The 16161-nt window shown below is 42.4% G+C and overlaps 1 protein-coding gene across 1 annotated transcript in view; it reads right to left on the reverse strand.

Annotated features, from left to right (window-relative positions):
• The window catches only part of AHSG (alpha 2-HS glycoprotein), a 72942-nt gene that overhangs the window by 16008 nt on the left and 40773 nt on the right, over positions 1 to 16161 (reverse strand). The gene's annotated exons all lie outside the window — the stretch shown is intronic.

Consider the following 16161-nt stretch of genomic DNA (forward strand, 5'->3'; position numbering starts at 1 on the left):
AGCACCGCTCCGCTGGGCCCCGCCGTCTCAAGCACCGCTCCGCTGGGCCCCGCCGTCTCAAGAACCGCTGAACTGGGCCCCGCCGTCTCAAGAACCGCTGAACTGGGCCCTTCAAGGCAAGACCCGCTGAACTGGGCCCTTCAAGGCAAGAGGCGCTGAACTGGGCCCTTCCAGGCAAGAACCACTGGCCCTTTGGCAGACGTGGCAGGGCAGGATCTATCTCGGGCAGGGCTGCAGGATGTCCTCTGGCCAACATGCCTCCTCCAGTGGCAGTGGGGTCTGTTATGGACTGTTTGGACTGTGGCTTTGCACTCCCCAGGATGGCCCAGTGGGCAGGCCACCCACTGTATGGACTGTATGGACTGTATGGACTGTGGCTTTGCACTCCCCAGGATGGCCCAGTGGGCAGGCCACCCACTGTATGGACTGTATGGACTGTGGCTTTGCACTCCCCAGGATGGCCCAGTGGGCAGGCCACCCACTGTATGGACTGTATGGACTGTGGCTTTGCACTCCCCAGGATGGCCCAGTGGGCAGGCCACCCACTGTATGGACTGTGGCTTTGCTCTCCCCAGGATGGCCCAGTGGGCAGGCCACCCACTGTATGGACTGTATGGACTGTGGCTTTGCACTCCCCAGGATGGCCCAGTGGGCAGGCCACCCACTGTATGGACTGTATGGACTGTGGCTTTGCACTCCCCAGGATGGCCCAGTGGGCAGGCCACCCACTGTATGGACTGTGGCTTTGCACTCCCCAGGATGGCCCAGTGGTCATGGAGTCCCCTCGTGGATCTGGCGTCGTGTACTCAAGTGGCTGAGGTGCCCCCCCTTCCCTTCCCCCTGAGGTGCCTGTCCTATTTTCTTTCTCATGCCCCTGCAGTGTTCTCTCCGTGGAGTTCTTGTCGTGGGACTGGGCCTTGCCCCTTTGCACAGGACCCCTGTGGTCCACGGACAGTGGTTGGACTACATTTAGTAGCTGTATATATTTTGTACATAGTTTATTTATTTATTGGGATTACTGGTGTCCATATTTCAATATATCTGCCCGTTTATGATCTCTTCTTTTGGTCTTTGCATTATTTCGGAGGGGGGGGTTTGTGGGTTGTGACAGTGATCTGTGGGAATGCATTGATGTGTGTGTTGTAGTGGGTATGGGTGGGTGGGTGTGTGCCAGTAATCTTTTCCCTCCCCTGTGTCGTAGGTGCAGTACTCACCGATGTCTTCCGCGCCGCCGGGCGTGCTCCTGGTATATGAGCAGGTATAGGAGTGCGGGGATGACCTGCAACTCGGGTTCCATACTGCCGGAATCTCGCGTGGAGTGCGTAGAGGTGAGCGTTTTCCCGTTCGTAGTCTGTTTCCGCCGTGTTTTTATCGGCGGTGCTCCCGCCCCGGAAAAGGTGGCGGATTGGTGGGTCGTGATAGGGTGGGCGGTACATTGTCTGCCGCCTGGCTGTTGGCGGGGACCGCCGCGCTGTTTGTTTGTTCCGCCGTGGCGGGCGGAGTGTTAATGCGGCGGCCTGTGTTGGCGGTTCCCGCCAGGGTCAGAATTGCATATTTTGGACCGCCGGCCTGTTGGCGGCTTGGCCGCCGCATTATCACCGACCGCCAGGGTCAGAATGAGGGCCTATGTAATTTATGTTTTGAAATGTAGATGCAACAAGCTGTATGTAGGGAGCACTACTGAAAAGTTAAAACTTAGAATTCTCCAAGACATAAGAGCTATCGTGAATGGTGGTAAAAGTTACCCTATGGCATGTAATTTTGAAAGATATTATGCTTATACCTTCACTCCCTCAAGTACCATTGGATCAAACACAGCAAAGTCAATCCAAGAGGAGGAGATAGGGAAAAATCTAGGTTGATAAAGACGTTGGGGATGGAGACTCCCCTGGGACAAAACTTAGACGCTGACCTGCATGTCCACTTGTGAAATGGAGTCTATCGTACTTTATTGCATCTTTGTACATTATTGTGCATTTTCAATTAAAGCTTTGCACATGATGGGACATTTGCACTTTGATTGTGATTTATGTTGAGATACATACCTATCTGTGATTAAGAAAGATTGAACTGTGTTATTTAATGTATTTATATGAGCTCTATGGACTAGTTCCATACTTGTATATCATGGCGCTTTTGCACTTTGAATTCAATGTTTATATGTGGTTCTGATACATGGGCCTTAAATCAGATCATTGAGGAATGAGATACTCTTGTATTGCAAACCTGAACTGTGTGCTAATTTGGAATTTCGGGATGTATGGATTTCATTTAGGATTAATGCATAGAAAATTCCCATATGATGTTATTCAATACCATGCTTAATGCACTTTGAGGAATGATAGATGGGTCTTGCAATGGAGAGATATGAATTGATTTGAGATAAGAACAGATTATAGGAATAATGCACAGAGATGTACCCCTCATGACTAATGCAACCATTAGGGATTCAATGCCATATTTATGTTGTCCTATTTACAATTATGCACTGTGCATTTTAGGAGGAGTAATAAAAGGGAAATCAGGAAATAAGGAGAGATACCTCTCATGAATTAATATTCCCATTAGAGGTTTAATGCCGTGTTTATATCAGCCTGTTTAGAATCCTGCACTGTGCACTTTAGGAGGAGTAATGAAAACATTTTTATGCATTTGAGAGGGTGATTAATGGAATAATAAGATATAGTATTTATATGTGAATATGAAATGAGTCACCTATGTATGGGACACCTCTGATTATTTCCAATATTGAGGGATATTGTGGAAATGAGCCATAAAGGAGTAGGAAAAAAAATATATGCAAAACATACTAAGATAAAATGAAGATATTGATAGCGTTTAAGAGTCAACATGACTCACAAATAATCTATATGAAGGAGAGTGTTTGGTTGTAATCCAAATGGAACGATGTAATGATATACATAGGTGGAGTGAAAATTGGGGAAGAAATGAGTTAAAATGGATGGCGTAGTTGCCTATATGTTGTAAATGAGGTTGTAGCTGTAGTACTCGGGGAAAGGATTTGATGATAAAAAGATGCCTGACGTTATTGGTAGTGAGGCCAAGTTGAAGGCATGCAGCCGAAACACGTAGGCCATCTAGTTTTTTATCTTTGTCTGCACCGTTGAGAAACCTGCCACTTTACAAATAAAGACTAATTCACCCGAAAAAGTGGGCTGCAAACTTGTCAGTGCTGGGCTGCCATGGTACTGGTCCGGGAGCAGGACCTTGCTTATGGATATATATATATATATATATATATATATATATATATATATATATATATATATATATATATATATATAAAATCTACAATGTCCTGCTACTCCGACTCACCTCTTCGTGGCAGGAACAAACAACACCACAGCCTTACAGCAATTATTAATTTTATTTAATCACCGACAGTGCATGAAAACAAAGGTAGTCAACATGTTTCGGCTTTAGCCTACCACATGACTATAGAGTTCCGTTGTCTAGAGTATCTATTTTTAAAGTGCCCTACACTAATTAGTCGTCCGTCTATGTTGTTGTAAATGACAACTAGACAGCATAAGCAACCGCGTGGATTTGTTGAGTGCCATCCACCATTTTGACTCAACTTCCTTCTTCCATTTCCTATGTATACCAGTAAAGTTCTTAATTCTTTTTTCTTTTGTTTTCTGTCTTGCAATACAATTCACTTAAATAGCCATTCAATCACAATCCATAATATGGCTGAAGTTTATCTGAGATTTCTATAATTTCCAGTGGCTAACATATTTTTTTTTACATTTATTCTTTAAAATGACTGCATGTATCCAAATTATTTTTCACTCAATCCATAAGTATTAATCAATATAACAAGATAAAGGGGCATACCATTAAAATATACATTGAATGTTTATAATAAAGTGCATAATGTGAGAAGACCATTAGTGAGTTAAACCTAAGGTCTCTAGGTAAAAACGATCTTGCATACAGGAGCATTAAAAGGTGTTGAAAGTTGTTCAAGATATTAATAGCAGAGTATAAATGCTAAAATTATTTACTCCCTAAAAGGTGAGTATGGTACATATCAAAATGTGAGGTAATCCATCCTCTTAGAGCATATAATACTCCGGTTTCATAAGAGGTATTTACATGACTTATATTGTGCAAATGTTGTGTTTTTAAAGTGCAATTGCTTCTCTCTCAATCTCTAAAGTGCAAGTGTTATGAACATACAGTGCAAGTTCACGATTTCTTAAGTGCAAAAATAGTCCTCAATGTACAAAATTACAATTGTCATATTATTTATGTCATTCTCCAAATAAAACCCACATATTTCATGGAATCAAAGCACTTTTTTTTAAATATAATCGCATAACACATTTAAATCACAGCTATTAAATTATAATTGAAAATGTTCAAGAAGCCTTAGATTGCATATATCTAGGTATACTTTTAGCAACTTCACAGTTCTCCTCTCATTCTTCTGGGACAGAAGGAGATCATTCAGTCCTACACCTTTATAAATCATTATTTTAGATTTGTGTACCAGATTTCATTGTCACATGATGTTGAAGTTGGGTGGATATCATAAAAGGACATATAATTCAGCATCCAGATTGTGCCCCATCTGTCATATTCTGTGCCCATTAAGATGATTAATCTTGATTCCATCCTCCTTAATGTTAATTTTAAACCTCCTCCCCTCTCACTTTTCTTGACATGTTTAAGACCATAATACTCCAAATTCTTTGTATCTCCCTCACATTTTTCCCAAAAATGTTTCACAACTGAATATGAGAAATCATGATTTCATATAGCACAAAGATGTTGTAGAATTCTTAGATGCATTCTGTTTACTGTGCTCCCCAAATATTATTTATCACAGAGACATTTCTGAGCATACACTACAAATTCAGTATTGCAGGTTATGTGTTCTTGAATTCTTTCTTCCCTGCCATTCTGTAACTTATAAGATGTTTTACTAATTCCATGTTCACATGCCTTGCATTTAGTGCATTTCCAGAAGCCAGGTTGGTTCAACCAAATTGTTTTTTTCACTCATTCATTTTGGTAATGACTACTGGTTAGGAAATCCCTTAAAGGAGCCACTTTTCTGTTGGTGATGTCCGGATGGTCCATTAATACTTCTTTTAATGTCTCATCTCCTATGTTTGGAACTACTACTTGTTATGTACGTCGTCCGGTCGACTGACAACGCAATTTCTCGATTTCAAATGGTACCCACAGTTTGAATCCTTCTTGGACTTAGTACCTGACCTATTATGTAAAAGCCTGTATGCTTGTTTTAGATATGGATGTTTACTGTTAAAGTATTTTAATGGCACCTGGCATCTTCCTTCTCGAATTGATCAATATCCGAGTTGTAATTGTGCTTCTGAAACCATAGTACATTTTATGTTTATCTGTCCTGCATATGGGCTTGCACGGCGGAAGTGGATTCGCCCAGCCTGTAGGAATCTGGGCTTGAGGCACTGCAATATTGCACTTAGGGTGCTGATGAGAGACAGTTCTCCCTTTTTAATCTGTGCGGTCAGCAAGTTCTTTGCGGCCGCATGGTTCACCCGTACTCGCTTTTTAAAGCAAGATATCATTTCTTAATGTCTGGTGTTTTAAAATGTTATCCATTTATTTATTACATGCATAAGTATTTGATTGTTGTGAACCTCCATTTTCTTTTCTGCTTTGATAGTTAAATGTGACGGAATAAAGCTTCTGTTGATAAAAAAAATGTCTCATATAATCTGAAAATAACCCAGGTTTGTTTTGTTATTTGCTTGATTTCCTTGTATTGTGTGTTATAATCAATGATGAGATTATTTTTTTCTTTGGTTTGTCTATTCTTTCTCCTGGGCACCAGAAATTCTTCTCTGGTTCCTGTTCTAGCTCTCTCCATCGCATTTTCAACAACTCCAAGTGGATAGCCTCTTAGCATTTCCTCAAAGGGAATGCTCCATCTGAGATTCTTAGGGTGTTCGCTATTTCCATGGAGTATGCTGCTGCATGCTGTCTTCTTTCAATGTATCTTGGTACACAGATGTATGTCTCTTATCTCAATGTCTAGAAATGCAAAATGTGTATATGTGTGTGGGTGTATATATATATATATATATATATATGTGATTAGTATTGGGAAGCACGTGGCTATTTCATTATGACATTTGATGCACTGTAATTATTGCTGCAAATTGTGACTGTGGAGGTTTTAACTCTATTAAGCATGATTATGATGAAACCCTTCAGTAAAAATGAGAACAATAACAGTGCATTATGGGAGATGTATGCTGAAAATTGAGTCATGTAAGATATGACTTGCTTTGCGAACACCTGAAACCACTTTCCTGTGATCAAGGTATTCTGGCTGAAACACATCAGGACTGTGTGGGAGCTGCTATTTTTATTTTGAATAAAAGCCTGGAAGTTATCTGGAACTTGGTCTCAGTATTTCGTTTTTGGTTGAGCAATATTACATTGGGATACTCCACCTATTAAGCTGAGGCTACCCCGCTGGGTTGGATGCCCCTGATGGAGGTTGGAGAAGAATTCCATACTGAAGCGCAGGGGCATGACCTGTTTGCCTCCATACAAGTTCTGGAATTTATCCTGAGATATTCAGATACAGAGGTGAGGAAGGGATGAGAGGGAGGGAGGGATTTGACCTCTCTTTTAGCAGCTGAAGACTTCCTTGCGTTTTGTAATACAATGACGGCAGACGCTCTGGTAAAGAGATGTTTTTCAAAAAGCATATAAACAGTATTGGAAAGCACATGGCTATTTCATTACGACATTTGGGGTCAGATTTATCAAAGGGTTTCAATCTGTGTCAATGAGAAAATGTGTTCATACATATGGTCTTTGATGCACTATAATTATTGACGCGAATTGTGACCGTGGAGTTCTTAACGCTATTAAGCATGATTATGATGAAACCCTGCAGCAAAGAATGAGAACACTAACAGTGAATTATGGGAGATGTATGCTAAAATGTATGAGTCACAGGAGATGTGATTTAAAAGCACTTGCTTTGCGAACACCTGAAAGCACTTTCCTGTGATCAAGGCATTCCAGTCTAAACGAGGCAGGACTCTCTGGAAGCTGCTATTTTTATTTTGAATAAAAGCCTGGAAGTTATCTGGTACTGGGCCTCTTAATTTCATTTTTTGTTATTGCAATATAAATATATATATATATATGAATTGCACTGATGGTTCTGGCATAAGTATAGTTGTAGTTAGGTCTGGCTTTCCATATTTCATAAACAAACTTGGTGCTCTTCAATGAAACTACACAAAACATTCCAAAAAAAGTTCACTTATTTAGGGTCCTTCCTGGAAAGTTTCACATTGATCAGTATAGTGGGTGCCAAGACCAAGAAAAAAGGGGTGTCCCAAAACATCAATTTCCCATGAGAATTTCCATTAGAAAACTTCGCACTTTAATACAGAACAAACTGTGCCAGAATTACACCAGATTTGGCACTAATTTAGAACTTTACTCAGAAAGCATGCTTTTCCTTATTTTGTGTGAATCCTTGCAGTAGTTCAGGAAATTTGTGTTTAAAGAGGTGCTCAGGGTGGTCCTGAAGAGGTTAATCGCCTGGAAAAGTTAGAGCTATTGAGACAATTACATATCACAGGAGTACTATGAAACTCTAGCCGTACTGAAAATTCAAAAAATACTCGAGGGACCCTTTTCTACTGTCGGCCAGTGCAGTATGATCTGACCGGCCAGTCGCAAAAGCTCAAAAACATGTTGCAGCAGCTACTACAGGACTAAGGGCCAGATGTATCAAAGGGTTTGACCCATTCTGTGTCTATGGGAAAATGTGTTCCTACATATGGCCCTAAATGACTCGGTCCCTGTGTCCTGATACGTTTTTTCAAAAATAGGCACACGGGGATAGTGTAGGGGTAACCTAACCCTAAGATACTTTTGTAGGTGGGGGAGGGTGAGGTTGGGTGATGGGGGTTTGCAGAGGGACCAATTAACAAATATAATTTTGGGCCAAGGGAAGCACTGCTGTGAAGAACTGATGTACTGCAGAGGAACTGCCATGAAACTTCCACACTGCATTACGTAGGGAAGCATGCATGGCGCTGCAGTACCAATTGGTAGAAGCTTGTGTGGCTGCTCCTGCAGGAGTACCCCAAAATATTTTTAAAAAATTATAAAGGTGAGGAAAATGCAGGATCAGCGCGCACAGCCTGTTCCCAACAGGGGTTGGTAGTCAAGTAGGGTGTTAGCCGCAGGACTTTGGCTGCATATAAGGGATTGGCTGTTAGTCCAATTTAGAATATGATCAAAAAAAGCCTCTGAAATTCAACGACACGACAATGACATAATAGGTGTTGGAATGAGACATGAGTTAATGTTAAAAAATTTAAAAAGCTAAAACAAAAACACTGAAATACACCAGTTATCGGATAGTCGACTTCCTTGACCAGTTCTTCACAGTTCTAGCTCAATGCTCAAGCTTCTCTCCCATGGGCTCAGCTTAAACTTAGCTCAAAATCTCCATGTACATTTGGGCCACGCTGGATCACTATTTTGTTCTTTACTCTTTACTGAGTCATGGCTCTCACAAGGATGAAACTGGTACAAAGAAGAGGTGTTTTACTCTCAATATAAGGTTGTTTGCAATGACAGGAGTAAAAGTAGATGTGATAGGCATGTGGACTCCTTAGGATGTAGGACATCAATGCCCATATAAACACTCCCTTAAGCATATATATTGATGGTAGACTAGTCTCCACCAGCTGGTGCACCAAAAGTATTCCACAAAGGGTTTGTGCAACTCTTTTACAGTAATAAAAGAAAGCACTGAGTTTTACTGATGATTGTAACTTGTGTGTTGGTCAAGAGGCGAGCTACCCTGACCTGGTTTCTATGAAGTGACAATATGATTGAACAGTCTCTCTCGTGTCCAACATTTGAATGTTGCTGTGAACAAAGGCCTCACGGAGGCTGGGGGGATTTCAATGTTCTAATAGTCTTATAGCCCTCCCTAACTGGGCTACACCGGCAGTAAAGTCTAGCTCCCTTGTTAAAGGTTCTTGCCTTAGGTTTGTGCCTTTAACACTGGAGCGGACCTTTAATGGCAGGTATAGAAAGCTACGGCGGGCTATCAGGCTATAATGAAAAAGGTATATGAAATACCAGGGCACACCGCAAGTAATCCTGTGTGATAGATCCAAGTGGTCATTAAATCAAAGTCGAATGCAACAACGTCAGTGCAGGTTGAGTTTATTCACCATGTGCAAGGGAAATGACACATATCCAGGCACTAATCCAATGTACAACGAACCGTTAAGTATACAGAAAACAACCGACACGTATTTCGTCTCCTAGACTTTGTCAAGGCTGATATAGTATGGATCAAAGAAGTATTTGAGCGTTATAGTAACAATCCGCCATCCAAGGCAAATTGAGGATCCGACCAAATCCGGCCAAGGAAATCCAGAAGTAAGGAATGACAGTGGCCCTGAAAAGTCTGTTCACCTGATAGTACCGTGCACGTTCACGTCGGTATATCTAATCGTCGTTACTGACTGCCCTTACAGCCAGTAATTCTGGATGCCTGTGGTGGACAGGTGTACCTACCGGGTTGGCACCCACCCTATCTCTGACACTTGCTGTCAAAAAGGACCTTTCTCAAGGACGACTGCTTTTACATATAATTGGATGTGCGCGCATCTTGGGCATTCTCCACCCTTGTTGTTTGTGTTGTATATAATGAAAAAGGGTACAGCTACCACCAACCTTAGCTAATCACACCACAGTGGGACCTCAGTTGCTGCAGGTCTTCCAAGCAGGAGTTAGACTCTTGTCAAAATTATTAATACTCATAATCTGCCAAACTTCTGAGCAGCTAGAAAACAGCCTTGCAGCACTCAGTGCATATGTCTTTCACTTGCCCTAATATATATGGAATTCTACTCAGGAAAGTTCCATTTTGTTGGATAGTTACAAAAAGGCAGTCCTGCGGGGCTTAGACCACAAGGCCTCATCCAATCCCAGGCTTCGACACAGGTACTACATATGACAAACTAACTACATTGTCATGAAATCCTTGTGCTCTGGCAATAAGTCGGAGAAGCTGAAACATTGTGCAGAAAATGTAAACACCAGGATCACAGGACTAACTGAAGGGTATAACAAACCATACTTGAAAGTCATATCTTCCTGCCAAAACAAGTGCTAAATTCTTAGATTTTGCACGTCTCAAAATTGAAGAGATTGCCCATCTTCTTGGCACTGCAACCTCCAACTTCTCATGTGATTTGTTTCTGTTGCTCACACTGTACTCGCTCACCTCTAATCTCTCACTCTTTTTGCTCATTTTCTTGCAGACTTTCCACCTCGTATCTGGTATGTGGTATATTTACTGTGAGAAAACAGGGCTGATTGCATAGGCCCCCTAACGTTTTGCCCCCATTTTTAACTTTTTGCTGGTATTTTTCTGACTCTTATGGGGCCCTGGGTACTGTCCTGTGCTCTGTGTAAAAGTAGTATGCAATTTAGGCTTATTAAAATTGGCTATGTCAACCTACCTATAAGTCCCTAGTCTATGGTAGGGATTGTAGGTTTAGAGACCTCAGCATAGGTGGTGCGCCCATAGGTGCACTGCTGAGGTGCCCAGTGTCATTTTAAAGGCAGGCCTGCCTTGCTGGCTGCTTTTAAATTAAAGTTATATGCAAATTCAACTTTGGAATTAAAAGTACTTCCAAAGTCTTAAATTACCTTATTTTTACATATGTCACCCCTAAGGTGTGCCCTAGGTGCCCCCATGTTGGGTGCAGTGTAACTAGAAGCAGGAGCCTTATAAAATATGTTTTATAATCCCTGATGAGGAAAAATAGCCAAAATCGTTCTTCCCTCATTGTAGTGAACGGGCTCCATAGGCAAAAATGGGGAGACTTTATTCAAATTAATAAAGTCTCCATCCAAAAGAGCTAGATAAGGTATGTTTGGTCTCAAACTGATTGTTATAATAAATGCAACAACTTTCCATTGTTGGATTTAATATAACTGGTTCAGGGAAAGAGTTTCAGAACCCTTCCTAAAAGTTACCAGTTTCAGCTCTGTGTTGCCCTTCTCTGATTAGCTAGCCTCTGGCAGCCTGGCCCAGCTGCCTTGATGAGATGTGAAGTGGCCTGGGCTGAACACGAAGGAAGTGGGTGGAGGAGATCTGCCTCAGCAGATGTGGTGAAACAGGATGGGGAGGAGAGCAGCCAAACTGGTCTTCAAAGGAGGGAAGGTCATTTGGGGCAGCTCAGGAGCTCCCACTTTTCCTGCAAACCCAGACAACCAGGTGCCCTCTTAATTAGATTAGGAGAGGGATGTGTTAAGGACTCATAGCTACACCAGTGGGTGGGCTCAGCCAGACCTAACCTCCAAAATTCAGTTTATGTCATTTTGGATTTTTAAGGAATGTTGCTACCTGCAATTGATTTTTGCCACACTTCCCAGGAAGTGGTCATCCAAGAGGATAGCGGCCTGCCTGTGATTGGACAGCTGCCCCCTCCCCCACTCTTCACCCCAGGAGCAAGGATACATTTGGCAGAGCTACATCCACATCTCAGATCTCTGCTGGAAGAAGATACTGGAGAAGAAGGACTGCCCTGCTGGACATCCACGCCTACAACTGGACACTTCACTCACTAGGGCTGCACCAGCTGCACACTTTGGGCTTAAACAAGAGAAGGACTTTGCCTTAATTCTGCAACTCCCGGAGTGGACTCCCTGTAAGCTACAGGTACAAAACAGCTACCCAGAGTCCCCTGCATCAATTCCTGCAAGAAGAGGCCAGATGTCCAGCGTCCAGTGGCCATTTTAGGATTCTGACCAGGTGAGTTCTGGGAATTCTAGCCCCAGGTCCTAAGGAGCACCTCAGAGCTTCTGGAACCTTGGATCAAGTTGTGGACACTTCAAAGCTTCAGAAAGGACCTCTGGAAGAAGATCCAGATGTTTGAAGACATTTGGAGCAACTGTTGTAAACAGCTCCATAAGCTGAAGAGGTGCATTGTGGGAGTTGCAGTCCCAGACACCAAGAGGTAAACCAGAGCTTCTGAACCCTTGGCCGGTGCTGTGGACCATTTTTCTGTATCAAGAAACACTTCTGAAAGTAAGTGTAACAGTGTTACATCGTGGGTGGCCTGAACTCTGGACTTTGTCCCTGTCCAGTGTGACCTTTTTTTAACCCTTTGAGCGCTATTTTCTTCTAAGCACTAGAATTACCTTTAATATTTAAAACTCATATCTCTAGTTCCCTACATTGTATTTTTGACATTTTGTTGTCATTTTAAAAATAAAAATACAATCTATTGTTATAAATTGGTGTTGGATTTTTAATGTGTTTTGTGTTTTACTTACTTACTGTTTTGTGATTTTTAAATGCGTTACACACCTGTCTCCTAAGTTAAGCCTTGTTGCTCGTTGCCAAGCTACCATGGGTTGAGCATGGGCTGGCACATTTAATCCTCCTCACTCAACACTCACTGTTTCAACCCAGTGCTGTGGTTATTCTCTTCCTACACTGTACTAACTCATCCCTAATGCATATAATTTCTCCCTCACTCACTGTCTGCAGCATGCGAGTAAGCTTTGGTTCAAGTTGGAAAGAATACACTAGTTAATTATATGCAAACTTTTAATTCTAATACAAATAGCCACAAGAGGGCACAACATGACAAATGTACATACAATAAATAAATGACCATTAAGTGTTTATAGTTATATCCCTTTCTTACTGTTGTTGCCTGATTGCCTGGCAGAGATTCAACTCTACCACTGAGATTGCCCTTATTCCCAGTTGTAACAATTGAAGATATTTGCTGGGGTCAGACTGTAGTACCCAGAGGTTAGTTGTCAATCATGAGATACACCCAAGTGATTGTTCGCCATATTTCTAAATTAGATTTTGAAATAGTCCTTTTGCTAGATATCGCAAATGCGGGCAATACAAATACTACAAGTACAACAGTGCGTTACAGACAATATAAACTTGCTTTGCTGTACATATTTTTGAGTTGATTTGGAATTGGGAATTTTGATGTGTGTCCACTTCTTTTTGCATCCGTTTTTGAATTTTAAGTGTTATGGACTTGAAATAACAAGCCAATACGTGTTTCGCCCTTTCACTGTTGAGCTCTGGGCATTATCAAGGCTTACGGTTTGTGGATAGTTTATTCAAATGTGAGATACTGTGCGCGATGGCTGCACATAAGAATGGACTCCCTTTACCTTTGGGGCAGTTCTGTGGTCTAGCCCCAGTTATTTGTAAAGCATGCAGACTGACCATGCAGTATCCAACCATCAACAGACGCCTCACCTATCAGACCGAGTTGACTGATACTGCCTGGTTTTGCTCCAGGGACACTTTCACCTTCTCTATGTACTCTTAATTCCCTACGTCATTGGTGAGACCACAAACTGATGGAGTGATATGTGATCATACCTGTGACAACGGATAATCACTGTATATTAATGTTGTATGATACTGTTCGTGCCCTGTTATGTTTGTAGGCAATGTTTCTTTATGTTTTTTTCATCTTCATAAATTGGATAAGCCTCAAAGTTAAGGTACTCCTCACACCTTTTTTCAGACGAACTGAGTGGATTTCTCTGGACAGTTTGGGATATCGGAGATTTTATTTTGGGCTTAAGGAAAGTACTTGTTATGCACTTGCATGGTTGATTATTGGGACAGCATTGTGATACACCTGTTGATTCGTTGGTATATTTCACTGATGTGGAATGTGTGTAAATAATTTATTGTTTTACGTAAAACTCCAATAAAGAACTTTTTTTTTTTTAAACGTCTTACCAACCATCTCAATGAACACAGTCTCCTGCTCAACCTCACACCGTCCACCTTCAGACCAAACCGCAGCGGATTTGACCCAGCTATGTGCAAATCAGTCTTGACCCTGCTCCAATAGGAACAGTTCAGTTCAAACTGCTAAGACAGGCCCTCTCTGAACTGGAACACAGCAACCCAAGATCGGACGTCAACAAAAGGATCACCCCGTCAACAAAGGGATCACCTTCCGACTCCTCACCCACGCACACAAAGCCCTCCACAACAAGGGACCCGAATACCTCAACCGTCGCCTCAGTTTCTACACGCCCACCCATCAATTTCGCTCCGCCAACCTCGCTCTCACCGCCATCCCTCGCATCCGCCGCACCACGGCAGGTGGGAAATCCTTCTCCTACCTGGCGGCCAAGACATGGAATTCCCTCCCCACCAACCTCAGGACCACCTAGGACCACCTCGCATTCCGGAGGCAACTCAAGACCTGGCTCTTCGAGCAGCAGTAACCCCATCCCCCTAGCGCCTTGAGACCCTCATGGGTGAGTAGCGCGCTTTATAAATTTTTGTGATTTATGATTTATGATTTGCCCTGTTTGGGGTGCTAATGGCTGGTTCTAATCTGAGGTCGCATGGTGGGCAAAAGAACGATGCGGTTGAAATGCTATCCAGAACAATTTCCAGTGGTTTAGACTTATTGCGAGCATCCTCCTATCACCCTCTGGGTATCTGATTTACCACCCTAAATGGCAATTGTGACACTGAAACCAAGCTGCACACAACCGGGGCAAAACACATCTTGGGTTGCTTGTGTTCTGGTTCAGAGAATGCCTGGCTTGGCAGTTCGGGCTGGACTGTTCCTATTGGAGCAGGGTCAAGACTAATTTTTATATAGATGGATCAAATCTAAGTTGGCCTGGGGAGCGAAAGAATGATGGGTTGGAATGCTACCCGAGTGATTGCCAGTGGTTAGACGTATTGCAAACATCCTCTAATCACTCTGTGTGTGTTTGACCAAGGGTATGCCTAGATGATTGTCCCTTGCTCAATATACCACTGGTAACAAGCTACACCCATCAGAAGAGCCCCAAGAACGAAGAAACTGGTCTTGGGTTGCCTGTGTTCTGGTACAAAGAGGGCTTGACTTGGCAGTTCAGGCAGTACTATTTCTATTAGAGCAAGTCAAGACTAAGTTGCATCTAGATGAGTCTAATCTGAGGTGGCGTGGAGGGCAAAGGAAAGATGGGTATGCATGCTACCCCAAGTGATTGCCATTAGTTAGACCTAGCGTCTTCCCATGACGTTTTGTGTGTTTTTGATTAGCCCCTCCCTCCCTGGGCTCGGCTGCTTAGTGCCAGGAAACCCTCTTGGGCGATAGTGCCCTTTACAAATATACATAACATCAACACATAAAAACTGATAGACCACGAACCATAGTGTACACAATCTGACCCAGCAAATGTGTACATCAAATGGGAGTAGGGAGCAGTGGTACACCACAGATGAACAGGGCTAATATTTGAGGTTTTAATACTTTGTATGGGTTAAAACATAAACTTGAATATGGTGTCATTGATGACATGGAGTCATCTGGTATTCCTCTCCTTCCACTTTCTTGTTTTGTTGCTAAAACGGCTTTCCTCTGCTGTAATGAAGCACTTGTGATGCACCAGACTGAAAGAGTCTGATATCCCCACATTCTCTATGACAACTTTCTTGTATTTACACCCTCGCAGTAAAGAAGCCATATTACATTCCAGTGGAAGGTCATGTGACATTCAAGTATCTACTTAAAGCTATATTTGTTTGCCAATAACCAGGTATAGTTGAATGGTAGTAGACCTTTAACTAAATTTTTCAACCATATTAAGTCGTTGAGTTTCAGGTTGCCTCTTAGCATTTACAAAGGGCTTGCACTGCCCTTGCATTATGCAAGGTGACAGAAGACAATTCAGGAACTTTGTGGTTTTGCATGGCTTAGTAAATCCAGAGTGACACAAGGCCGCACATATTACTGCCTTGCATTACACTGCATTAAGTAGGCGTTCCATGGATGGAGCATGGGCGTTCCCATGTATCCACCTGGATTGTGATGCAATCCAAGATTTAGCAAGGTTATTAAACCTGGATTACATTATATGGGTACAGAGGCATAAAAAGGAGAAACATATTCATTTCTCCTCTTTTTTTCCTCTTCTACATTCTGCAGCACGCATAGACAGAAGGAAATGCCTGTAAGGACTGTTTTTTGTGCAGGAAGGTGTCCCTTCCTGCACAAAAACAATCAGGCCTCTAACTCGGGCACTTTGCACCATGTGGCAAGGGTGTCTGCATTGGAGCTAGGCAGCACTCAGTGCACC

This window comes from Pleurodeles waltl, chromosome 11 (genome assembly GCF_031143425.1).
Source record: "Pleurodeles waltl isolate 20211129_DDA chromosome 11, aPleWal1.hap1.20221129, whole genome shotgun sequence".
In the NCBI taxonomy this organism is placed as follows: Eukaryota; Metazoa; Chordata; class Amphibia; order Caudata; family Salamandridae; genus Pleurodeles; species Pleurodeles waltl.